We start from the raw sequence: 27733 nt of genomic DNA, 5'->3' as shown, positions 1-27733 counted from the left end.
TCTGCTACAATGAGTGATGTTTGACTTAATTGGCTGGTGCTTAAATGAGAGAACGCAATGTAGCACAGCCAAGCCGCTTGGCATTCCTCATCTCAGCACTAGCAGCTCAGCCCAGGCCTTTGGAGATGCAGAAAGAAGTCACCCTGGGGAAAGTTGTTGGAACCCAGGGGCCTGGAGAGAAGACCAGCAGAGACCATCTTGTGCCTTCCACGTAAGAAAGAACCTCAGTGGAAAGTTAGCTGCTTTTCCTCTGAAGAACCAACAAAATAAATCCCCTTTTATTAAAAGCCAATCCGTCTCTGGTGTGTTGCATTCCGGCAGCTAGCAAACTAGAACAAACCCCTAACTAAATAATATGGGAGAAACATCTTCCCCACAATAAATCATATAGACAAAAAACATCTACAGAAACCATCATTATTAAACAGTAAATGTTAGTTTTCCCAAAATAGTCAGAAACAGAGCTGAAAGCAGTACAAGAAATATCTGAATTAATCTTATGCTTGATTGGATAATGCAATAAAAGTCCTGTCTTTTTGGTGTAATATGATTAAAAGAATTAAGACCCAGCATAGGCAGAGAAGGCAGCTCTTCACTTTGACCTATCATAAGGCAATGAGACAAGGCCACAATGGTTGAGGTACATCATCACTCTTGCCATGGCGGTGTGAAGTAGTGGTATAATATCGCTCCTCCAGGATGTTCTGGAATTTGACTTGCTTCTATCTGTCCTGTGCACTGGCTTGGTACCATGTGACAATTTTAGATATTTCCTCATCTCTCATTGCTTCCACTTGACCCAGAAAGTCAGCTTTAAAACACACCTGAAAAACATAAGCCAGATGTTAGATCCACTCATAATAGGTATTCAGTAAATCTCTGATGAGTGATTCTCATTTGAACAATGTCCCTTTGGGACAACTTTCTCAATTCTATTTCTTGTTAAGTTTTGTTTAATGTGGAAAATGTACATCTTAGAAATTTGGTTTTATTAATCTAAACTTCTGAAAAAACTCTTCATTTATTCCTCTGGTTTTCTTGGTTGTTTAAGAATTTAGACTATCCTCCTCCTTTTCTATTAATAATATCTAGATTTTTCAGAGAAAGGAGGTTTAAGTTTTAAGATAGACCCATGCAGGCAATGCCCCAAATTGCCAAGCAGGGGTCAGTAAAAGTTTTCTGTAAAGAGCCAGATAGTCAATAATTTTAGATTTCGTGGGACTCACAGTTTCTATAGAAAATCCCATTTTTTTAAAACAATACATCAAAAATGTAAAACCAGCCTTAGTTTGTGGGCCATATGAAAAAAAATTTGGCCCTCAGGCTATAGTTTGCTGACTACTGCTAGAGGAAGGCATCTTTGTTCTGGGCCTCAAAGAATTCACATAAATATATTTTCAAGATTTAATAGTGGTGAGTGAGGTGCGTGAGGTGTCCAAGGTCAAATTTTAAGGATGCACTTACTTTCAAGGTTGTACAAGTCAGCATTTGCACAACTTTCAGAATGAGTGGCTCGTTAAGTTTTATATCTTAGGCACTTCACTCACCTTAGGCGAATGTAGGCCCCGATGAGCAGTTTGGAGTAAAAATAACTAAACAAACAAATAACGAAGGTGCATGAGTGAAACCCAGCAGAAAGAAGAAACAGTGGAAACTGACCTTTAAGTACTCAAAATGCAAGAGTCAAATAATATGTTAAAACCATATTCTATAGACTTCTTCAATGAGTTTTCACCTTGGACCCTCTGACTCTTCTTCAAATAATTTGGTCCTCACATGGATATCATTAGAACAACCTCATGTTAACTGCCAGATAAAACCAAATCCATTAATCAGAAGTTTCCCAAAATGTATGGTTATACCCAGATTGCCTAAAATGAACCATAGTCTAGAGAAACACATTTAAGGAAGTTGACTTTGGATCAATTTGCGGGGTGTGCTGGTTTAAAAGGATGCATACACGCTAGAAAAGCCATGTTTTAATCAAAATTCCATTTTGTAAAAAAGGCAGAATAATCCCTATTCAATACTGTGTGTTTGAATCTGTAATTAGATCATCTCCCTGGAGATGTCTCCCAATCAAGAGTGGTTTTTAAGTTGAATTAGGGGAGAAGTGTCTCCACCCATTTGGGTGGGTCTTGATAAGTTTCTGGATTCCTCTAAAAGAGGAAACATTTTGGAGAATGAAAGAGATTTGGAGAGACCAGAGAAGAACAACACAGCCACGAGAAGCAGAGAGCCCACAAGCCAGCGACCTTTGGAGATGAAGAAGGAAAATGCCTCCCAGGGAGTTTCATGAAACTGGAAGCCAGGAGAGAAAGCTAGCAGATGACGCCTTGCTCTGCCATGTGCCCTTCCAGCTGAGAGAGAAACTGTGACTGTTTTTGCCATGTGCCTTCTCACTTGAGTGAGTAACCCTGAACTTCATCAGCCTTCTTGAACCAAGATATCTTTCCCTGAATGCCTTTGATTGGATATTTCTATAGACTTGTTGTAATTGGGACATTTTCTCAGCCTTAGAACTTTAAACTAGCAACTTATTAAATTCCACTTTTAAAAAGCCATTCCGTTTCTAGTATATTGCATTCCGGCAGCTAGCAAACTAGAACAGATTTTGGTACTAGAGAGTGGGGTGCTGCTGCAGTGTGCAGATAGCAAACATGTTGGAATTGCTTTTTAAATGGATAAGGGGAAGAATTTGGAGGAGTTGTAAGAAGCCCAATAGAGAAGGCCTAGAATGCTTTGAAGAGACTGTTGGTAGAAATGTAGACTCTAAAAACACTTCTGATAAAGCCTTGGACAGAAATGAGGTGTGTGTTATTATAGACTGGAAGGAAGACAAGCCTTGTTTTAAAATGGCAGATAATCTGGCAAAATTGACTAGTGGCTTTGACTGGAAGGCAGATTTTAAAAGCCATGAACTTGGATATTTAGCAGAAGAGATCGCCAAATTAAATGTGGAAAGTGCAGCCTGGTCATTCTCCTCACAGCTTATAGTAAAATGTGACAGGAGAGATATAAACTGAAAACTGAACTCTTGGGTGCAAAGAAACCAGAAATTGATGTCCTGGAAAATTCTGGGCTTCCGGGAAGGGAGAACCCAGAGAATAGTGCTCCATGTGAGGATTTGCCCAGATGTGGAACCAGTCAGCCATTTCAGAGAAAGCCAGGATCAGACATGAAGTTATCCAGGAAGGATTATGTCTAATGGGAACGATCCAAGGCTACTGCATAGCTGTGGGATCTGTATACACAGAGCTGCTGCCAGTCTGGATAGGAGGTTCAGAGAAGGGACACATTGGAGGAAAAATAACTTCAGAGGCAAAACCATGGAGGCTGAGGTCTGAAGTCAAGAAACCTCAGGCCAGGAGAGAGGACCCACCCAAGACCGTGAAGAGGGTAAGTTTTCCCAAAGGCAGAGGATATTCCAAACAGCATTGCTTCTGACCAAGGAACACACTTCACAGCAAATGAAGTGCGGGAATGGGTACATGCTCATGGAATTCTCTGGTCTTGCCATGTTCCCCATCATCCAGAAGCAGCTGGATTGATAGAATGGTGGAATGGCCTTTTGAAAACTCAATTACAGTAGGTGGTAATACCTTGAAGGGTTGGGGTAATGTTCTCCAGGAAACTGTATATGCTCTGAATCAGCATCCACTGTATGTTGCTGTTTCTCCCTTAGCCAGGATCCATGGGTCCAGGAACCAAGGGGTAGAAATGGGAGTGGTACCTCTCACTATTACCCCTAGTGATCCACTAGGAAAATTTTTGCTTCCTGTCCCTGTGACTCTGAGCTCTGCTGGTCTACAGGTTTTAGTTCTGAAAGGGGAAGTGCTTCCACCAGGAGAAACAACAATGATTCCATTGAACTGGAATCTAAGATTGCCACCTGGTCACTTTGGGCTACTCATGCCCCTGGATCAATAAGCCAAGAAGGGGATTACATTATTGTCTGGGGTGATTGACCCTATCAAGGGGAACTAGGACTGCAACTACACAATGGAGGTAAAGAAGAGTTTTCTTGGACTATAGAAGATCCCCTAGGGTGTCTTTCAGTACTACCATGCCTTGTGATTAAAATCAATGGAAAACTGCAGCAACCCAATCCAGGCAGGACTACCAATGGCTCTGAAACTTCAGGCATGAAGGTTTGGGTCACCCTACCAGGCAAAGAAACACGGCCAGCTGAAGTGCTTGCTGAGCGTAAAGGGAACATGGAATGGGTAGTGAAAGAAGGTAGTAATAAATGCAAACTACAACCATGAGATCAGTTACAGAAGCAAGGACTGTAATCCTGTTTTGTTGATGTTATACTGTTTAAGTTGTAAGATATCAAGTTTAAGAATGAATATTACCCAAGGACTTGCACCCTACTCTGGAGAGATTTAATGTGTTTCCAGTTATATGCAGGATAGTTGAATATTTTTAGGTGAAAGACATAATGTGTGTTTTATTGTTTTTTCTTAATTTAGAAATTAGGTATGGTTTAAGGTGATGTGTATAGCTGCCAAGCTGACAAGGGGTGGACTGTCATGGTCAGGACCATGTGCCAACTTGGCCAAGATGTGGTACCTGTTTGTCTGGCTGGGCAAGTGCTGGCCTGTCTGTTGCGATGAGGACATTTCATAGAATTAAATAATGATCGTGTCAGCTGTATTCACAGCTGATTCTATTTGTAAACAGCCAAGGGGAGTGTATTCTGCAATGAGTGATGCTTAATCTAATCACTGGAAGCCTTTTAAGGAGGATTCAGAAGAGACAGCTCTCTTCCTGCTTCAGCCAGTGATTTTCTCCTGTGGAGTTCATCCAGACCCTCCATCAGAATTGCTGGCTTCACAGCCTGCCCTGTGGATTTTGGACTCTGCATTCTCACTATAAACGTGAGACCCCTTTATAAATTTTATATTTGCTAGTGTTCCCTGTTGATTCTGTATCTCTAGAGAACCCTAACTAATACAGGGGGGTAGTCAAATTGACCTTGAAGTTGGTAAATTACTCAGCTAGTCTTCTAGAATTCATTCCCTTAAAGGGTACTTGTGAATGAATCAGTCCACACACACAGACAAGCAGTTAACTCCAGAAAGTTGATTCACCTTTTTCTAATTCGGATGCGTAAACACATCTTCTAGCAACCTAAAGTTGATTCAGTATTTTATATCTTGGCACAAACTTGTTTAAATGAATAATTATAAAAATGCAAAAGCAGTCCAGACTGAGGCTTATGAAGCACTGAGTTGTCTCTGTAATAACCCTGAAGTTTTCACTTTCAACAGAGCTCTATTTGTACTCTATATGTATAGTCACAAGAGCTGTAAGAGTGCCCTTATTTGTTCTTTTATTGATATTTTAAGATAACGCACTCCTTCCTCCCACTCTTCTCCAGTTGCATTCTTTGTAGTTTCCTGGTTACCCTAGTGATTCCAAAATGGTACTGGGTATGGTCTATCTCCAAGGAGAAAGTAGTTCTTCCTCTGCTTTTCTTCTGCTCACAAACTTGCTCTACAGAAAGTCCTTTAGGTTTGGAATGCAGTACTTAATTTAAAATTGATAAAGAATAAATCCTGGGAGTAGAGGGTCATATGATTTCAATAAGGAGTATCTGGAAAAGTAAGGTGAAAGGGATACAGACTTGCATCTCTCCTACCAATATATTCAATTTTCATAAAACTCTTGGCTGCTATAATGAGGAAACAAGCAATAATCCCTTACACTACTATCACATTTTGTACTTTTCTCAGTGCTTTAGAGACAACTTCATTTGATTCCCTGCTCAATGAGGGAGGGACAGAGTAGAAGGGGAGAGAGGTAGGCATTAGCATCTTTGTTGCACAGATGAAAAAATGAAAACCAGAGATATTAAATGTGCTTTCAAGGAGTGCTTCACCCTAATGGTGAGCTGGTGGAGAACTAGAAATATGTCTCCTAATTCCAAGAGAATTGCTCTTTCTACTCCACCACATTTTGCTCAAATTTGCTTGAAAGACCTATAATTTACGTTTTTAGAATTCAGCAAATAGAAAGCAAAAACACCTCTTCTGCCTTCAGAAATATCCTTGTCACACACCCTGCTGGCTTCCTTTCTTTCATGGGTTTGCAATAGCCTGCTTGGATGGCAGTTACGATTAAGTATACACATTTCAGAGATTCAATTCAGCTTCCATATCCTTCTTTTATATATATTTCTTCTATACGTGGGTCTATTATTCATTAATAGAGATTTAAGGATATTACAGCTACATGGATGTTGGATTTAAGGGGAAATAATAATGGAACTCTGTCATCATATATCTCACCACCACCAAAACACATCGATTTGCAGTCTAGAGGACATCACCCAAACAAATAATGCATGCTTAAACACACAGGAAGAGAGGAAAACAGAATGGATTGCCTCAGGCTTCTTGGATCTTGGGATGTGTGTTTACCTGTTGAAAGTCAACATATAGCAAACGGTTTGGAAAACCTTCACAGCATATTCTAATCCTTTCCAGAACACCACTATGAAAGCAGGACACCATTATAAGAGCAGCAGTTATAGAATAACATAAGGATCCATTAAACCTGAAAAAAAGGGTCAAGTTGGGTCTGTATCTGAAAAAAATTATTACAACAGATTTTGTGCTAATTTCTGCATCTTGGGTTAAAAAGAAAGTTTGAAAATGATATTCTTTACATTTTCACTCACTACCGATATGCTGGTACTCAGTACTCACTTTATGTGTAAGAGTATCCAAATATAATACAATTGCCTAAAATTCCTTTAATGTGGAACAAGTTCTTTATTTCAAAGTTGGGTAAGATCTTATAAGCAAATACTCCTGGAAAATGAAAAAGATTATGTTTTTTTTTGTTTTTGTTTTTTTTTTTGCCAGAATATAAATGACTGGTATCACATCCATTCACAAGGTAGAAATGAGCCAGGGAAAGAGATTAGAGCATAAAATGGAACTGCCTTGTCCAAGTACATGGGGGAGGGGAATATAAGAAATGGGGAAGGAAAGCAAGGGGATAAGACACAACCCTTAAATTCAGTTTCACAATATTTCCTAACAAATGACTTGGCTACAGCCTGGTCTACTTTCTCTTCTTTATTATCTTGAGAGCTTCTAAGTTTTGTTCTATAGTATAAGCATCCTCCTATCACCTCCCCAGTCGTCAAAAGATGCCCCACTACAGCTGTCAGCTGCACTCTCCAGTGGCAGCCTCTGAAAAACCATTCAAGGAGCCACAGTATCTGGCTCTCAGCAAGTCTTCTGGAAGAAGCCCAGAAGTACTCCTTCAAACACAAAGGCCTTCTGTGGTACAAGAAAACTGGGAAAGAGATGACTTTCTGCAAAGGGTCAAAGAAATACTCTCTAAATTATATATCCATAAATCCATCTATTCCCACATTCCTATATTCCAATCCATGGACAGAAGCAGATGGCATGTAAGAAAGGACAAAAGTGGAATCCTATGACCCCTTAAGATCAAGCACATGCTTTCCCTTTAAACGCATAAAGAACCTTTCTGATCAGATCATGAAGCTATTCTTATGACTGTCTTATGACTTTAAAAAAAAAACACCCTGCTGAAATCAGAATTGACTTGATGAGAGACAACTCTAATAGGTAACAGATTTGTTCCAAAATAGAGGCAGCTAATTAGATTCCTTGCTAGATGGAAGCAGTGTCCCTAGATGCATTCAAAAACCCAGCTGATAAGAAACAATGAGGCAAAAACATACAGCAATGAATGAACATGAAGTGTTTGCATTGCAGAACTCAAACTGCAACATCACTGTTTAACATCACACTTTCCCAAAATAGGCCACAACTGTAAAGATTGGGGTCTTAATTACAGGAGGTTAATAAAGATGCAAGATGCCACAGAACCTCAGAAATCAGAATTAGCAGCATCTGGCTACATATTCCAAGCGTGATTTGTGCTCTAAAGATACAAGTATTTGCCATCTACATTCCTTTGAGACTAACAGCCTCTGACCAAGTTCCATAGAATCCTATAATTCCAAAGAGGTGGCTGGGAATCTTCAAACCACAACAAAAGGAAGCTATTCCTGTTAAAACTTTGCTTTGGTAATCAACTTTGGTAAACACATCACTGCTACCCACTGACTCCATTACCCACTACCATTCGTTCATTAAATGTACCTACTGTCCAAATTACATAACTAAAAAATGGGTACTATTAGGGAGAGGGAAGATGTTAGCATTGGAAGATTAGAGGGAATTCATAACAATTGAAAACAGATTTAGGAACTGGCTTTATAATCAATTTAGATCATTTGGACCAAATAACTCCTCATATGCTAAAATACCTACTTCAATCCCTTAATTGAGTAAATCCTTTTTTATTATACTTTGTGCCTGTAGAAAGTTGCATAAGAACTCATCTATGTTTTAGCATGAAATTCAAAGAGTAATTTAAATAATAATATCAAGTACTCTAACGTTACCCAATTGAGTCTGCTTTGTAAAATCCTTCAGTCTGTCCACTTGAATCTCAATTCAAAGGTAATCTTGAGGAGGTTCTGAAAGACCTCACTTTTAGCTCATTTTCATTTTTCTATCTGAAAATTCATGCTTATATAAAAGGGACAAGCAAATGTTTCTTGAAAAGACATTCAACATAGTTGAAATTGTATATATTTTCTAGTATGGATTGCCGAGAAGTCTACTTCTTAACCTATTTTGTTCACATTGAGATTTATGCATCTCACAAAATGAGGTGCTATTGACTTTAGATTAGCCATCAATTTATTTAAACTTTTCTAATTGGAAACCATAATAAACACAATATCATTTTGCAAATCTTAAAAACACCAATCCATCTCACAAATGTATCCAAATCCATTGATTATCCCAAAATGTATACCAACAGTAAAATAATGAAGTCAGCATTCTATCCTGCTTACCAAATATACACTATTTCTTTCCTGTGGCGAGTCAATACTTATCTGCCAGACATAATTCTGCTGTGAATCATATCTACCTGTTTTAAATCTGATAGCAATATCATATGACTGAGCAATAAAATGGTTTGAAGAAAGAAATCGTTTCTCAACTTTTCTGTCTGTGGAAAACCTTTATCCGAAGTCAGATTCTCCAGAAGCAGAAGCTGGGATGGGGATTCTGGTTTGAAATATTTACTCGGAAAAGGAAGCAGGGAAGGGCAGGAATAAAAAGTGAGCAATGGTGCAGACCTAGCTAGAGTCTAGCATTAGTCTGATTTCTTTGGGAGCTCTGAGCACAAATGCTCCAAATTGCACCAGTTGATCCCACCTTGAGGCATGGAAGCAGCTGGAGGGGAGGACCAGGAGGCAGCTAAGCCTCCCATTTGGCAGACAATTCTGGGAAGATGCTATTATGTGCTGATAGTCACAGCAGCTGAAAGACGAGTGTGTAGCTGCTAAAGGGAACCTGGACAGGGCACCATCAGTGTCCACCAAAGCCCTTGGTAAAACCAAGATAATACATCAATTTTCCAAACTTGGCTAACATCAGATATTTTATCTTTATTTAATGATGTAAAATTTCAGATAAGCAATTACACATGCACTCTGTGAGACAGTTAATATTTAAATAGACACAATTAAAAATTACTTTATGCAGAGATGCAACCATTTGGAATGAAGAGCCTTTCTTGCGTTTCTTCTCCCCAAACTGTAAAACTAAGAAAAGAAAGAAATAAAAGCATTTTTAAAGCTATTTTTGTCACATTCTCATACCCTGCTGATGGAAGCATAAATTCCTCAAAGTTCTGGAAGGCAATATGGCCATATCTATAAAAGCTTTAAATATATTTATATTTCTTAACCAAAACATGATTATCTCTAATGCTTTCTCTTATGGAAATGTCAGACAATGGTGCAAAGTTAATCACTGCAGCATTGATTATTCAATGGAAAAACTTACACAAAAATAAGTTATCAATAAATGCCCATCATTAGATTGGTTAATTAAATTATGAAGGCATATGCATACCATAGAACACCACAGTCTTCTAAAGTGAGGATGTGGATGCATACAACTGACATGAAAAGGTTTCTAGGAATTACTTTAAATGAAAAAGCAGGTAACCAGTTTGCATATTATGAATCAGAGTAAGTGTACTTGTTTTAAAATGTGGTTGTGTTGTGGGTGACTATACACATAGAAAAACATTAGGAGGGTTATACGTCAAAATGTTAACAGTTGTTATCCATGTGAGATTATAGGTAACTTTTATGTTCTTTTTAATTTTTCTATAATGCCTATATTTTTAGCACCACTCACATATTACTTTTATACTTTATAAAAAAACAATACAGCTAGGGTGCAAGGGTAATTCAGGGGCAGAATTCTCACCTGCCAGGCGGGAAACCCGGGTTTGATTCTCAGTCCACGCACTTCCCAAAAAACAAATAAACAAACAAACAAGCAAAACAAACACAAAAAAATTCAACACACAGTGCTGCAATAACAGGATGCTCACATGGAAAAATAATGAAATGTGACTCCGTCATACAGCATATAAAAAAAACCAACAAAAACTAATATATCTATTCTCATTTTCTTGAAGTAAAAAAATCCATGTAAGCCAAGCCACTTTACAAGCATTTGTGAACTAACTCACTAAGATGTACAATCAACATCAGCAACAACAAAATCTGCAAGCAACCTAGAGAAAATGGACTTGTTATTAATGTGGGAAACTAATCAAATATTCCCTGGGCGTGAAGAGCAGCTGGGCGGAGACAGATGTCATGAGCTTTAATTGCTGATGTCCCATCGGCATGCTCCAGGCCCTCTAGTGAATTACTTCATCTTTATGTTCTTCAGTTTCCCTACCAATGAAAAGAGAATAACACTACCTTCCTTTATTTTTTTTTTAAGAGTTGTAACTCTAGTTGAATGAATGTGAATACCCCACTAGAAAGCATGGTTATTAAATGGGCAATTTAATGTTAGGATCACTCAGAAACTTGGAGGTAAGTATTTTCTGAGGGTGCTTAAAGAATTATGAAAAAAGACATTCTGGACAATCTTCTCTCCTAGTGCCAAAGAATACAACGCCCACTCTGAAGAGTGAGAAGATGATTTCCTCTCTAATTCTCTGCCTAAACTGCTCTCTGATCTCTTATGATCAGAGAATTACTCAAGTGGGAGCCATAAGCTTTGTGGCCACTGTCTAACGGACTTCTCACAGGCACTTTAGATGCTATTAGAATTAGGCAAATGCACTTCTTGAGATTATCAGGATCCAAACACAACAGTGTCCATTTCTCAACCTTGTCTTAAGGCAGGCCTATGGGATTTCAGGCATGCTTCTGAATCATGGTATAATGTGCTGTTGAAGTCAGGAAGTGCTAAATTCTCTCTCCATTCCCTGACCATCAGGAGCCCCAAACAGCCTACAGGGGCCAGGAGCTAACATAAAAAGTGAAGTTAGATGTAATAACAGAAGGATGGAACTCTTGGGAAGTGACAACACATACCCCATTTAAAAAGCAGCTAGTATGCTCTGCCACAAGGCAGCTGTTGTCATGAGAGAATCTGTACCCAGGATGGCCAGATTTTCTGTTTTCTCATAATTTCCATTTTTTCAAAAGAAAAAGGAAATCCCAATTTGTTTTTGAAATCTTCTGACTTTTAAACTTGTATAAGACCAAGCAAAACATGTCGGGAGACCAGATTCAACTCAACAGGCTGGCATTTTGTGACTTTTGCTATAAATAATAGAGAGCTTCCTTCTATAGCTAGCATCAGTCTGGTTGTGATGCTGATGTTAGTGACCTGAGCTTAATGTCTTCAGATCCATTGTATAATGGTATAGACGTTTTAATTATACCCTAAATGTGTCTCGTTTGTCCATCTCTTTGGTTGGTAGGTTGGTTGGTTGATATTTGGGAGGTTTCTTTAGAGTGAACCAAACACTAACCTAGGAAATGGAAGTCCTGTTTCTTACCTGGGCTTTGACATTTAGTAGATATGCTAAACTGGAAGACCACCAAACCCTTCTGAAGTTATTCCTGTAAGATACAGAGATATTCTATATCTAGATATTCTTTGTCTATCTGACAGGTTATGGCAAGGATTAACATAATGCATCTAAAAGTGCTTTGTAAATTTCAAAATGTTATACAAGATTAGTTGCCAGTAGTTCCATCCCCCTGTTCCATGTTGTCAACAGCCCCTTCCAGCATGAGCGGTTGGAATGGGCATGGCTCAGGTCCCCCTATGGAGTGAGGAAGGGATCGATGGGAGTGATGGTGGAGTCATACAGAGAAGGTCGTGTGTGGTAGGTGAGCGTGAGTGCTGAATCACTGTACTGATGTTTCTTTCGGTCTCCAGTGCCTTGGAGCAGCGAGAGATAAAGGTCTGGACTTGTGGAATTGCAATCCATGTTGGGCTTTGGGATCTATTCTACAACTAGTTATTGTCATGTACTTTGAAATTTATTGCTTTTGTATATATGTTTTTTAAAGAGAAGGAGGAGTATAACAGAGAAGATAGGATTTAACAAATGGTATGACTGTTGAATCATTATATTGATATTTCTGTTGGTGTCCAGTGTCTTGGAACAGCTAGAGGAAGGGCCAAAAAATTGTGGAACTATAATCCATACCAAACTTTGAAATCTGTTTTATAACTACATGTTGAAATGTACTTGGAAATTTATTGCTTTTTGTGTTTATGTTATATTTCACAATAAAAAAATGATATATGAAAAGAAAACCTAGGAGGTAATACAACTTGATGCGATCCTAATGATAGTGCCCAAAACTTTATTTGAAATTGCTTTTTATGAAATAGGAAGCTCTAGATCAAAATTGTCCATTAAACTTTCCATGTTGATGGAAATGGCTCAAAAAAAAAAAAAGATTAGTTGTCAGTTAGTCAATAAACATTAATTGCGTGCCTACTAATCAGGCATTTGCTAGCTACTAAGGCTCTGGTTGAACAAGTCAGACATAGCCCCTGCCCTCATGAAGCTTATAATAACCATAAGTACTGTGTGAAGAATACTGTGAAAAAGAACTCCAAGATATTTGGGGAACTTATATTAAAAGCACTTGTTATTTCTTCAAAATTATTTACCAAAATAGTTTTATGTTCTCTCTTTGCAGGTAGCTCAAGTAGAAGATAAAGGCAGGCCAGGAACAGATTCCTGGAGGAATACATCTTTCTCATGGCACTAGTACCATTTTCTTGAAGAACCACCAACCTGAGAACAAACAGGCTATCAAGAAGGGATGACTTGAACTACAGGGAGCAGAAACTGATATCATGGGAGTGAGACAAGAAATTTCATAAAAGTTGCGGCAGAGACATGGGTTTATTCTGTGACTGAAAAATCAAGGGAGATTGTGCAACTCCCCAGTCTCAGTACTGACATAATTTTCAAAAAGGCTCTCTAGGAGTCTGTTGAAAGACTTCTGAAATCCAGCCACCACTATTTCATTAAGAGGGTCCTTGTTCTTTTCAAGCCAACCAACCACTGATGTCATAAGGCACCTTTGGAAAAGGATGCAGTTAGGATAACACAAGGGAAAAACTCATAAGTTAATAGCAATTTATAAATTACTTGGAAAAAACATCACAAATTGTATGGGTCCTTTACTCTAAATTGGTTTGATATCATAATACAGAATAATACTCCAGAAGCCTATTGTGAAACCTAAAGAAATTCTTAGGCTTTATCATTTATATTTTGAATAAAAGAGGAGGCAGAAAGGGAAGAGATGAGTTGGAGGAACAGGGAGGGAGAAGAAGAAAAAGGGAGGATTAAATGGTTTCTTGCCAAAACAATTCACATAGGCAGCCCTTTGTCTGCAAGAGTAGATGAAATAATCTCAATGAACTGTCCCTGACATAGAGTGAGCATTCAAAAAATTGCAATCAATTACAAATAAATTTTACTGTATATATCATTATAATTAATATTCAAAGATACCAAAGAAAAGAACTATAAGCATATCTGCATACAGTTAGCACACCACTTTGAAGGTGAAGTATTATTATTTTATCCTTTTATCAGTTCTCTGTCTATTCTACCTAAAATCATGGGTCAGAGGCATAAAAGCAGAAAAAAAGGGGCACACACACCAGCAGGGAGATAAGAGTCAGTGAGGGTCATTAGAAACCTTTGTTGGCCATAGTTTGGAGAACTTCATTTCACATTGGTTATACTTCTTTATGGGAGAATAAAAAGATTTTCAATAAAAGATCAACTGAAAGCACTCATTCACACAAAGTTAAGTTAAAAGGAAGGACAAATAAGGGGGGAAACCATGACTTTAATAGTCTTTATGCCTTTCTGAAGCTGTCTTGCTTTAGAGTGGAAGTGATAGAGTCCATTTTGAGATATTTGACTTTTTAACACATGGAATGCTATTATGGCATGGGCATTCTACCACAAAGATGTAACCAATGTGAATGGATGTTCTCCAGTGCTAAAAGGTCACTTAACTTTTTTCTGCAACTGAGATTTATTTTGTTTATCTCTTCATTTAATCTAAATCATATTTAAGTATTACCTAAGGACTTTGGCTGAGTACATTTGAAACAGTCAGGAAATTTCAGGGCTGGGGATCTAGGGGTAACTTTCCACCCCTACATAATGGACAAATTCAAAGGGAACTTCATATTTTCTCTTCTTCTCAGTCTTGGGCTTCTGGAGATTAACTGACTTTCCCAAATGATTGCTAAAGACTCTGGTCTTAAAAGTCATGTCTGTAGATTAGGTAACAGTGGCTCAATGACAGAGTTCTCGCCTGCATCCCTGAGACCTGGGTTCGATTCCTGGAGTCTGCCCATGTCAAAAAAAAAAAAAAAAAAAAAAGTCATGTCTGCAGCCTTAGGGAACATACATTCCTCTTTAAGGATAGAAAGAATGACCATTGGCTGTTGGAGAGTCATAAAGGCAGCAGATGTAAAAACACCAGGAAATAATATTTTCAGTAGGGGTGCCAGGGTAAATTCTTTCCCAGGAGCCTAATCAACTGACAAGAGGAAGAAATATTCACTGCAAACAGCTGGCCAACCATTAATTCAAAAAATACTTATTAAATACCTACTAGATGCCAGGAACTTTGAGGAATTGGCAATGTAGCAGTGAGGCACATTTGCAAAGTGCTTGTCTTCAAAGTCATATAAACAGTAGTTGCTGAACAAATATAATACAAGTTTTGGTTTTAAGACATCTTTCCAATTATACCATAAATTCCTTGAGTGCCAGAATGATGCCTTCTGGGGTATGCATTTCTCATAACCCTCAGCATAGTAGGTCCCAAGATAACTAAAATTTAGGTCTTCAACAAATTTCTGTCAAGTAATTAATTGACAAGTGAACACTGAGACATATAGATTTGAGTTTTGGGACCTGGACTGCTTTACTGAGGTTAATAGTGAGACAAAAACATAAGACTTGCCAATAAAAAAGCACAGAGTTATCTGTGTAGTAAAAATATTTATGTGCACACAAGAGATAACTAGTTAGTCATATTAAATTTGTTTTCAAACAAAAACACCAGAATTAGCACAAAGTTCCCATTTGGGAAGCAAAAACACTGACTACCAAGATGCTTTAAAATATTTCAGAACCCTTCTTTGGGATATCTGATTCCACTGACCACTGGCATATGGAAAGTTCCTGCTGTCTGATGGTGAATCATCATACGGAAACAATAAAATTTATTTAGACCAAGTTTAGCAAATAAGGTGAATAATGTGACAAAGCTAGGAGATACAGTTTGGATTAAAAAACAGATAAGATGATAAGTACTGAAGCTAATTTTCTCTCAAACCTGGTAAATACATTCTAAAACCTTACCCTAATCCCAGTCCTGTGAGGGACTTTCCAAAGACGTGAACTATTGGAGGAAATGCAGAGCCCTCCAAGGTGATTATGCTGAAGGTGCAGCAACTATTAATAAATAATTTTGGCATAATTGTTAAAAAAAATAGAAATAATCTTTTTTACTAATACCTGACATATCCACAAATATGTAATTATTTCTTAACAATTCAATATGTGAATTATTGATGCTCAAGTTCTAAGCAACCTAGAATATTTCAAGCAATGAAATAAATACAAGTTAATCCTATAATAGATTTTTTCACATCATATATATATATAAAAGGAGGTCACTGTATACTTGAAAACCAAATTGACAGTCAGGAACTAGAGTACATTTTTATGTTGTTTTAATAAATCTTTTCTGAAAACATAAGAACATGACACCTTTATTTATAAAAATCCCTTTCCTTTTTCACAGAGGCATGCTATAGGACATTTTGTACACATTGATAAATTTTACTCCTTTCAAATTTTGAAAACTTCCCATGAATAATTATCTCTCAAGGAGTGAGAGTGATCTTTAATATTTACTACAAATTTTACTCAGATGGCCTGAACCAACATTAATGGGTCTTTTCAAAATATAGACTCTTTTCGAGATGATATTCCTCATTTGTCTGATCTGAGTACCCTTGAAATTATTGAGGCCAAAGATTTATCTTTTTCTTCTATCATCTGGTCAGTATTGTTTTGTTTTTTTCTCATCTTATCATTTCAGTAGAAAAGTCAACAGGAAATTACATCCATGTTGCTTGTGTGTTATCTAGAATAAAAGAGATTGGAATAAATGAGATAATGGGCGTCACAACAACTAAAAAGCTACATTTATGGACCTATCAGTGATTGAGTAATGTCTGTGTCCTACTTCCTGCCTGAAAATAGTATCTTGTTATAATCAAAGTAAGTGTGTATTATAGGTGACAATTGCCCAAAGCTAAATCTATCCCTAATACCTGCAGCCCTTAACCAGATCACAGTTGGTTTGTTATTATTATTATTTTAATCAGCTTATGATTGACCCATTGCTATTTTTAATCAGCTTGCCTTCCCCCCCTGGAAACTCATTTGTTATAAAATAAGTGAAATCAATGTGACTATTGTTAAGAATAGTGACTATTTTCAAGGCTTTAGCCTCATTTAAAGTCCAACCAAAAACATTGATGGGACATTGATTGATCAAACCTGAGGTCTGCAAAACACAAGGAGAAGTCAGTCACCGGTGCTCCATCATGACCAGGGTTGTTGAGAACCAATGCTACAGTATAGCTAAAGAAAGCATTCAGAATGTTAGAAGCACTAGACCTCCACCTGCCCAGGCCTGCCTCCAGAATTCACTGCAATTCACAGTTATAGCAAGAGACAAAAGGTATGTAGCTGCAAACATGCGGGCACACTTGCTCTGGTCGACCTACCCACACAAAAGAATGTGTAGACTTCCCCCAGCAAACCCTGCTAATCTTTCTCTGAGTACACAGAAAGACTTCAGCATCAGGGACATCATGGAATTCAGAAACCATGCCCTGTTGCTAATTTACTAATAAGCCATGAAGTATTGTCATAAATTACTTAAACTAACTGGTACTTGTCCAATTAAATGAACAAACTACATCCTACAAGGTAGTGGCCTTGAGGATTTATGGCAGTTGTTTATTTGCATGCTAATTTGCCAAATTTCGTTAAGCTGTTCTGGGTCTACTCATTCACCTTATGTTAATCAGCCAGCCTTACAGTGCTCATATTTCCAGCTCTGATTTTCCAGTCAAAAGCACAACCATTTTTAATCTCGACAAGTTTCGGCATACATTAACAGTGAACGCCATGCATAAGCAGCAAATGCGCAATGACAGTTTGCACTATAGATGAAGGAGTAGAATAATGGACATGAGAGTGTGATTAGGTTGCCATGAATGCCACCTAAAGATCATTTAGAGAAAATATGCAGGACTTTCCTGCCCCATGGCCCATCACCTTACAGAGCCTGAATCCTGACATGGATCACATGGAAGCAGGGACAATTCCCCATAAATAAAATGGGAGAGGAAAAAATATATAAATACCGTCTCAGTGAGATCTATGTAGGCTTGCAAATCCAGACCAAAGTCTGTGGACAACTAATCTATGCTTTCTTTATTATATTCTTCTTGTTCTAGAACTAACATGCTGATTGAAGAACTGTTGCCACTTTTCATTGGTAAAATTAATGCAATTTTGCTCAAAGGCTGATACACTTCAAAATGTGAATAGGAAGGAAGAAGGGATAAAAATAAAATTGAGATCCATTTGAAAGAAAGTACAATAAAGACAAAACCATAACTGCCATCATATGATGGCAAATACGCCCAACAAGTAGGAAATGCTTACTTAAATTCTTATTCTCCTCCTCAAACTTTATCAGTAAAACTGATAGAGTTTTACTATGAAAAAACCCATAGTTGACATCATATGTTATGGTAAAAGACTAGATGCTTTCCCCCTAAGAACAGAAACAAGACAAGGATATATGCTCTTACCACTTCTACTCAACATTGTACGGGAAGTTCTAGCCAGGGCAGTTATGGAAGAAAAAGAAATAAAAGGTATCCAGATTGAAAGAAGAAATAAAACTATCTTATTCAAATATGAATTCTAAGGATTTTAAGGAATCCACTAAAAAACTATTATAATTAATAAATAGCAGTTTTTCAGGATAAAAGATCAACATACAGAAATCAATTGTATTTCTTCACATTTGCAATGAACAATCACAATAGCAACAAAAAAGAATAAAACACTGAGGAATAAATTTAACAAAATGAGCACAAAACTTATACTCTGAAAACTACAAAATATTGTTGAAAGAAATTGAACAATTAAATAAATGGAAAAACATCCCACATTCATGGACAGAAAGATCCACAGTATTAAGATGGTAATTTTCCCCAGACTAGTCTACAGATTCAATGTAATCCCTGTCAGAATCCTGGCTGACTACATTGTAAATATTGACATGCTGAAGGACCTGAATAGCCACAACGATTCTGCAAAAGAATAATGTAGGAGGACTCACAATTCCGGATTATAAAACCTACTATCAAGCAACAATAATTAAGACAGTGTGAGCATGGCATAAGGAAAGTCCAGAAATAAACTATACATCAATGGTTAATTTATTTTCAACGAGGGTGCTAAGACCATTTAATGGGATGAGAATAGTCTTTTCAACAAACATCACTGGGAAAACTGGAAAGCCACACAAAAGAATGAAGTTTGACCCTTAACCCATACAATATAAAAAATAAACTCAAAATGAATTGAAGATCTAAATCTAAGAGTAAAACCTATAAAACGCTTAGAAGAAAACATAGAGGTAAATCTTCACGACCTTGGATTTGGCAAAGGATTCTTAGCTAGGCCCCCAAAGCGCAAGCAACAACTAAAGGATGGGGGGGGGGGGAAGCCTACAAAATGGAAAGATCACTTACCACTCATTAGTAAAAAGACAAATAACACAATTAAAAATGGGGAAACAGGAGATTTCTGAGAGCAAAGAATGACATAGCCACGAGAAGCAGAGTCTACCAGCCAGAGACCTTTGGAGATGAAGAAGGAAAACGCCTCCTGGGGAACTTCATAAAACAGGAAACCAGGAGAAAAAGTCAGCAGATGACACCATGTTCACTATGTACCCTTCTCGCCAAGAGAGAAGCCCTGACTGTGTTCGCCATGTGCCTTCTCACTTGAGAGAGAAACCCTAAACTTCGTCGGCCTTCTTAAACCAAGGTATCTTTCCCTGGATGGATGCTTTCGATCGGACATTTCTATAGACTGGTTTTAATTGGGACATTTTCTTGTCCTTAGAACTGTAAACTAGCAACTTATTAAATTCTCCTTTTTAAAAGCCATTCCATCTCTGGTGTGTTGCATTCCAGCAGTGAGCAAACTAGAACAAGCACCTAGGACTTAAGCTTCCCAGCTCAAATATTCTAACCGTGGACATCACAGACCCTCCAAGTCTCTGAGGGAGATGAAAATCCCCAACCCTGCCCCCAGCTCCAGCAGGGGACAAAATGGCAAGGCAAGAGAACTCATGGGCACCTCAGGTTTTCATGCTCGCATCCCTCTGCTGTCCCTACCCATCTCTCTCCCAATCTTTCTTCCTCAGGAAGCAGTCTCTTTCTTATTCCAACCTCATCTCTGATTCCAGCTGCCCACAAAGCCTCAGGGAGAAATTCTTCCAAAAAAGACAATGATTGGCTAGACCAAGAGGCACTGAGCAGCTGATTCTTTCCAGAATGAAGACAGATGCTAAAGGAGAGACTAAGCAGTGGAGAGATGCAACTGAATGAGAAAGGAGAGGCCATCATGGATCTTCAGGCTACGTCACTGGAAGGAGAGAATGTTTCTGAGTTTGGGGGAGGCTCCCGGTCCCTATTTTCTAACATGACAGCTCCTGTTTGAAGGTTTAAAATAGTAGGCCCTGCTGACAGTCCTTATGGTTTGTTATGAATTCCTTTAGAAATAAAAACACTGAGGAGTGAAAACTACCTCTCCCTCTCTCTGTGGTCACTGACATCAGTCGGGAACATACTAAGACTGTTTCTCAGCCAAGCTCTCCCTGAGAGCCTCCTGTCCCAAAAAGGATACCAAGGCAGTGACCTCAACACCCTGGGACAATATTCCATTTCCTAATAACCCAGGCTGAGAAGACAGAAGAAATGGTCCAGGTTACTCAGAGAGAAAACTGGAATGGAGGTGGGGGTGGGGGTGGACTTAGAGACACAGTTCTTAGTGAGACCGGACATTACACAAAAAGGGCAAAAGTGATCAAGACCCAGGGGGAGACCCTGAGCACAGAGGTGGGTGGTTCTGGCCACATGTGGTGTGAGCCTGCTGAGTTCATGCCCTTTGCCGGGTGAGTGATGCATACCATTCGTACTTTCCTCCATGACTCCCATTTTGGAACTTGGGAAAGTAATAGCCTGAAACCTTGTCTTTATCCTATCTACCTCGGAGGAATGGTCAGGGAATCAAAGAAGACAATGAGTGTGACATGCTTTCAAAATATAAAAATCTCAATACAAGGAAAATATACTCAAATCTTTTTTGATAAATAAATGCAAATGTGCAAGATGAAAAAAACATGGGGAAAGATTTGAGTAGACATTTCTCCAAAGAAGGTATACAAATGACCAATAAGCACATGAAAAGATATTTAAGGTCATTAGTCATCAAAGAAATGCACATCAAAACCACAATGAGATGCACTTCACACCCAGTAGACTGACTAGAATAAAAAATTCAGATAGTAGGTGTTGGTAAAGAAGTGGAGAAATTGCAACCCTCATACACTGTGGGAATGTAAAATGATATAGCCACTTTGGAAAACTTTTTGATGTTGCTTTTTAGACACAAAGTAACTATGTAGCACAGCAGTTCCACTCCTAGTTATATTCCCCAAAGAAATGAAAACATATGCCCCCAAAGAAACTTGTACATGAATGTTTATAGCAGCATTATTCATAATAGTCAAAAGGTGGAAACAATCCAAAAGTCCATCAATGGATGAACAAACAAAACATGAAATATTCATACAATTAAATATTTTCCAACCATAAATAGTAATGAAGTACTGATCGTGCTGTAACTTGGATGAACCTAAAAAATATCATGCTAAGTGAAAGAAGCCAGTCACAAAAGACCACACACTATATGATTCTATTCATATGGAAGTCAAGAATAGGGAAATCTAAAGAGACAGAAAGTAAATTAGTGGTTGCTTAGGGCTAGGATGAGATGGGAGGGGGTTGTGGTAATTATAGAGTAGGGCGATAATAACTAAAGGGCATGAGGTCTCTTTCTGAGGTTATAAAATGTTCTAAAAATGACCATGGTGACAGTTGCACATATCTAGAAAAATACCAAAAAGCACTGAATTGGTTGAATTATATGACATGTGAATAACTCAATATCTTAATAAATCTGCTTGATTTCTTAAAACTCTTGCCCCCTTCACATATACTCACAAACTAAAGACTTCAATAAAATAACACAATGACATTACAATTCAAAACTATAAAAGATTCCTTTTCCTTTTATCTTTATGAAAGAAATTAAGGAACTGCTAGTTTCTTAATACTGTTAGTTAGCTAGTTAATAGCTTTCTTCCAGCCAAGTTAGCCCTGAAGTTTTGCATAGAATGATTCTCTTCATGCTTTAAATTCTTTTTGACTTTCAAGTCACGTTTTCTGGTCTTCTTATAAATATGCAGTGACTTTATTCTTACCAAATATACTTACATGAAGGATTTCAAAACTAGTGATGTTAGGATGCCAATGAAGAACTGTCTTGACAGCTTGGCATCCAGAGCCCTGTTAGGATGTGCCACCAACCACTTGAACATCCTTTCATATATTGATTTGGAACAGAGCACAAACAGCATAGGTTACCTAGTAAGCACATTGAAAATATTCCTTTATCTGACAGCATTTTTAATTTTAATCCTAGACATTATCTATCAACAACCACCTTCTAATCAAATCAAGATATATTTATTGAATTTTGTGTTTCTAGCATTCTGCTAAGTGTAATGAGAGAAAAGGGGGAAATAAAAACATAGAAGGGAGGGAAGGAGGAAGGAGGAGGAGTGGAGGAAAATAGAAGAAAGGGGATAATCAAGCATAGCACTTCCCCTATCAAAGAGGCATGTAAGAGGAATCATGCTCCTATTATTAAAGGACTAAATATCCTGGGATATGGTATGGTAATCTGTTTTAGAGCCTTGATATTCAAAGTGTGATCTTAGATCATGTATTTGTTAATTCGGTCGGAAATGCAATCTGCAAGAAATGGATTGGCTTTTATAAACAGAATTTATTGTTACAAGTTTACAGTTCTAAGGCCATAAAAATGTTCAAACTGAGGCATCCAAAGAAAGATACCTTGACTTAAGATAGGCCGATTGTGAAAGCATGTGGCTGGCATCTGCTGGTCCTCTGGCTTCTGGTTTCAAATAGCTTCCTCAGGGGGTGATTCTTTGCAGCTTCAAAATTCTCTGTCTCTATCGGCACTCTGTTACCTCTTCAAGCATCTCCCAATGTCTGCATCTCTGTGGGCTCTGAAGCAACTGTGTTGTCTCCAAAATGTCTCCCCTTTTAAAGTACTCCGGTAAACTAGTCAAGACCCACCTTTAATGAGCAGAGTTACATCTCCATCTAAACAAAAGGCCACACCCACAATTGAGTGGGTCAATCTCCATGGAAACAATCTAATCAAAGGTTTTCACTCTACAATATTGAATAAGGATTAAAGTACATAGATTTACTGGAATATATAACACTTTCAAAGCAGCACAGATGAACAGCATCAGCCTCACCTGGGAGCTTGTTCAAGATGCAAACTCTCAGACCCATGCCCAGAACTACTCAATTCAGAATCTACAGTGTAACAAGATTTCCACTGATTCCTATGCACTATAAAGTTTGAAAAGTACTGGTAGAGTACAGTAGGAATCAGGAGTCCCTGGCCCTGGTCTTTTACCTGCTGCTGTTGTTCCTGTTGCCAATTAACTGTATAACTTTGGGCAAGTGACCTAACCTCTCTGGGCTTCAGCATTATTATCTGAATAATGCCTGTTCTAGTTTGCTAGCTGCCAGAATGCACTATTACCAGAAACGGAATGGCTTTTAAAAGGGAGAATTTAATGAGTTGCTAGTTTACAGTTCTAAGGCTGAGAAAATGTCCCAATTAAAGCAAGTCCAATTTAAGGCATCCAGGGAAAGATACCTTGGTTCGAGAAGGCCGATGAAGTTCAGGGTCTCTCTCTCAAGTGAGAAGGCACATGGCAGACACAGTCAGGGCTTCTCTCTTGGCTGGAGGGCACATGGTGAACATGGCGTCATCTGCTAGCTTTCTCTCCTGGCTTCCTATTTCATGAAGCTCCCCTGGAGGGGGTTTCCTTCTTCATCTCCGAAGGTCACTGGCTGGTGGACTCTCTGCTTCGTAGTGTCACTCTCTCTGAATCTCTCTTTCCAAAATGTTTCCTCTTTTATAGGACTTCAGAAACTAATCAAGACCCACTCAAATGGGTGGAGACATGTCATCCCCTAATCCAGTTTAACAACCATTCTTAACTAAATCACATCAACCAGGGAGATGATCCAATCACAGTTTCAAACATACAGTTTTGAATAGAGATTATTCTACCTTTATGAAATGGGATTTATATTAAAACATGGCTTTCCTTAGAGGGATACTTCCTTTCAAACCAGCACAATGCCCATGAAGGTTCTTTCCAGACGCACCTTCCGCCTTCTCTATTATATCATTTCCCAGTGTTCCTCTCAATACCGTGTAGGGAGAATGGCAATTTGATGCATCATCGCTGACTTTCCCACTGTAAAACTTGGGCTGCATTTCTCTTCCCTGGAGGAGAGAGGAATAGGCTCTCAAGTCATCTACTGGGGAAAGCTCCAACCTCTGTGCCTGGATGATGCTATCCAAATGCAGATCTTGCTTCCATAATACAAAAGCACTGTTGTAGTAGCAGGTTTCTGACAGACTCCAAGTAGGAGGGAATTTCAGTTGGGCATTCTCCAAGCCTGGAAGCAGAATGTGCTGCAACCACTAAACATTTAAAATAGGCCTATCACATTCATCCTTCAGCTGCCCAGGAAAGAGCACACAGCAGGAGCCAGTTGGTGTCTGGTGGTGATTTAGTTCTGAGTCATCCACTTTATGCTCAGTTATCTTGAGTCATTTCCACAGTAATCTATAAACCGATGGCATCACAGTCTTTTTGTTTTTTTTAATCAGCATCAAGAGCACACCCATACAAATGAAGCATCAGGAATGATTTTCATCCTCTGTAACACTAAAGAAATCACTCTCAGTTTACAGCAGTCACTTTGAAACTTAAAAAAGAACATGACTAACTTGCTCACCCCTTTTAATTCCCTAAATACTTGAGAAGCGGAATGGGAGAGAAACTGTTTGACTAAGGGTGGGCAGTGGTAAGGTAATACAGGAAGAAAGTCTGAAGATGTAGGCAGAGGAGGAAGTAGACAGTATTATGCCTGATGAATGAATTATGAAACCAATATACTGCTTACTAATTAATCATTCTAATTATTTTCATTATTTTTTTATCCCATGAAGGAGGAATGAGGTGGCTAAACCCAAGCTTCTACCTTTCAGGAACTAAACTGATCCCTCGTTTCTTAGCTCTTTTTAAAATAACTCACAGAAGACTTTGATTACTAAGGGTAGTGTGGAAGAGTGCTGGGGGGAGGTGGGCAAAAGCACATAATAGAAAAATAATTAAGCCAAATAGCAAAATTTTACCACTTTGGGCTCTGGCTTTCCTATCTGTAAAAGAGCAATGTCTTAGCTTGCTAATGCTGCAGGAATGCAATATACCAGAAATGCATTAGCTTTTACAAAGGGGATTTATTTAGTTACAAATTCACAGTTCTAAATTCATGAAAATGTCCTAATGAAGCCATCAACAAAAGGTTACCTTCACATGAAGGGCCTTTTGCACTTCACAGTTAAAGACAATGAGCCTTAAAGAGGTTAACTGCTCAAGGTGAGACAGCTGGGAAGTACTGGTTTCAAACACCTTCCCCTGGGGGTAGTACTTTGCAACTCCAAAGGTCTCTGTCACATGGGAAGGCACTTGGTGATGACACATGCTGACTGTTGTCTCCTGGGTTGCCTTCAAAATGGCTCTTTCAGCTCCTGTGGATCCATGTGATTTTTCCTGGGGTATTTCCTTCTTCAAGTGTCCTTCACTTGAAGGACACGGCTCTGAGTATACTCTATGTTTTCTGTCTTTTATTCTCTTCATCCATGACTCCAATAAAAGGATTAAGACCCACTTTGAATTGGGTGGGCCACATCTCCACAGAAACAACCTAATCAAAAGCCCCACCTAGCAAAAGGTCTGCCTGCACAAGGTTGGATTCGAAGAACAGGACTGTTCTGGGGTACTTATCCGTTTCAAACCAGGACAAGCAATAACAAAATACGTATATCTCAGGGTTGTTGTGAGCAATGAGAATTTCAATGAGACAGAATATGTAAACATACAGAGCGCGACATGGGCACTATTCAAAAAATGTTAGTTCCCCCTTTCTAATCCCCTTTCCACTTTTATTACTACCTCAGCTTCATGCCAGTATTTCCCAGCTGTCTCATCTTGAGCAGTTAACCTCTTTAAGGCTCATTGTCTAACCGTGAAATGCAAATATTAATAAGACCAACTTTGCAAGTTTGTTGGAAGGATTAATGAGCTATCCATACAAAGCATTTAGCACAACACCTATAGTAAATGCTCAATGGATATTAGTTATTTTTGTTGTTTCATCATCATTATTAATCTTCTGAAAATTAAAATAATTGATTTCTAAGAGGCATAGTTAAGAATTCTTATAGATTCATTTAATACTAGACTTGAAGAACCTCATATAATCATATATAGGGGTGAATTTGGAAATGTGGGAGGCATTTGCTGATCCTCCTTGTTCTAGTTTGCTAGCTGCCAGAATGCAATATACCAGAAACAGAATGGCTTTTAAAAAGGGGAATTTAATAAGTTGCTAGTTTACAGTTCTAAGGCTGAGAAAATGTCCCAATTATAAAAAGTCTATAGAAACATCCAATCTAAGGCATCCAGAGAAATATACCTTGGTCAAGAAGGCTAATGAAGTTCAGGGTTTCTCTCTCAAGTGGAAGGGCACATGGCGAGCACAGTCAGAGTTTCTCTTTCATCTGGAAAGGCACATGGTGAACACGGTCAGGGTTCCTCTCTCATCTGGAAGGGTACATGGTGAACATGGCATTATCTGCTAGCTTCTTCTCCTGGCTTCCTGTTTCATGAAGTTCCCTGGGAGGCATTTTCCTTCTTCATCTGCAAAGGTCGCTGGCTGGTGGAATCTGCTTCTCTTGGTTATGTCATTCTGTTCTGCTCTCTCTAAATCTCTTTCATTCTCCAAAATGTTTCCTCTTTTATAGGACTCCAGTAAACCAATCAAGACCCACCCAAGTGGGTGGAGACATACCTCCCCTAATCCAGTTTAACAACCACTCTTGATTGGGTTACTTCTGCAGGGAGATGATCTAATTACATAACAGTATTGAATAGGGGTTATTTTGCTTTTACAAAATGGAATTTTGATTAAAACATGGCTTTTCAAGGGTACATACATCCTTTCAAACCAGCACAATCCTAATGACTGAGAGTGCACTGGCATTGAGTCACTGGAGGCAAGGGGTGCCAAACATCCTACTATGTGCAGGACTCTCTCATACATGCAAAATTGTGCCCTATAAGATACTAGTTTCACCTCCATTGAGAAACACAGAGGAGTTCAACCCCTCCACCGGGGGTTCAGAGAGATGAAGTTATTTGGCTGAAGTCTCCATTTTAGTTAGCATTAGAGCTAGAACTAAATTTTGTACAGAGTGTTAACTCTGCAAGAATTTTCCCCATCTTTTGCGATTGTCATCAACAGAGCATACTCAATTCTATTCTTAGCAGTGGCAATTGTCTCTATAAAGTCAGTAAAATTCCTAAGAAAAGAAAAGCCTTACAGTATGCTTTCTTACTCTGTCTCCTGGAGAGAAATAAAGAGAGGGAGGCTGAGTTTTTTTTATGTTGAATAATAATATATTAGCTTGCTTCAGTGCTTCTATTATAGTAAAGGCTGGTGTGGTAACTCCGTCTCTTAGAACACTATATTAAAGAGGCAAAGGTTTGATTTCAGTCCTCCCATGGGCTCATTAGTTCTATACAGAAAAAGATCCTGTTCTATAATCATAGCATGCCATGAATGTGTGTTGTGGGGAGGTCCTGGAAAGAGTGAAACTGCCAACTAGCTCTAATCCCACTACCCGGAAATAGCTCAACTACTTG

The 27733-nt window shown here is 38.4% G+C and overlaps 1 long non-coding RNA gene across 1 annotated transcript; it reads right to left on the bottom strand.

The window, feature by feature from the left end:
- Nucleotides 1-84: 84 nt before the first annotated feature.
- LOC143647879 (uncharacterized) lies at nt 85-27295 on the bottom strand. The gene is made up of 5 exons (XR_013158237.1): nt 26505-27295; nt 22119-22268; nt 11950-12013; nt 9606-9673; nt 85-824 (listed from the first exon to the last, which is right to left on the bottom strand). It is a non-coding gene; the product is annotated as an uncharacterized LOC143647879 (long non-coding RNA).
- Nucleotides 27296-27733: the final 438 nt, after the last annotated feature.

Source organism: Tamandua tetradactyla, chromosome 10 (assembly GCF_023851605.1).
Source record: "Tamandua tetradactyla isolate mTamTet1 chromosome 10, mTamTet1.pri, whole genome shotgun sequence".
In the NCBI taxonomy this organism is placed as follows: Eukaryota; Metazoa; Chordata; class Mammalia; order Pilosa; family Myrmecophagidae; genus Tamandua; species Tamandua tetradactyla.
Note: the sequence above shows the minus strand (reverse complement) of the source record. Positions and strands in the feature narration are given on the sequence as shown.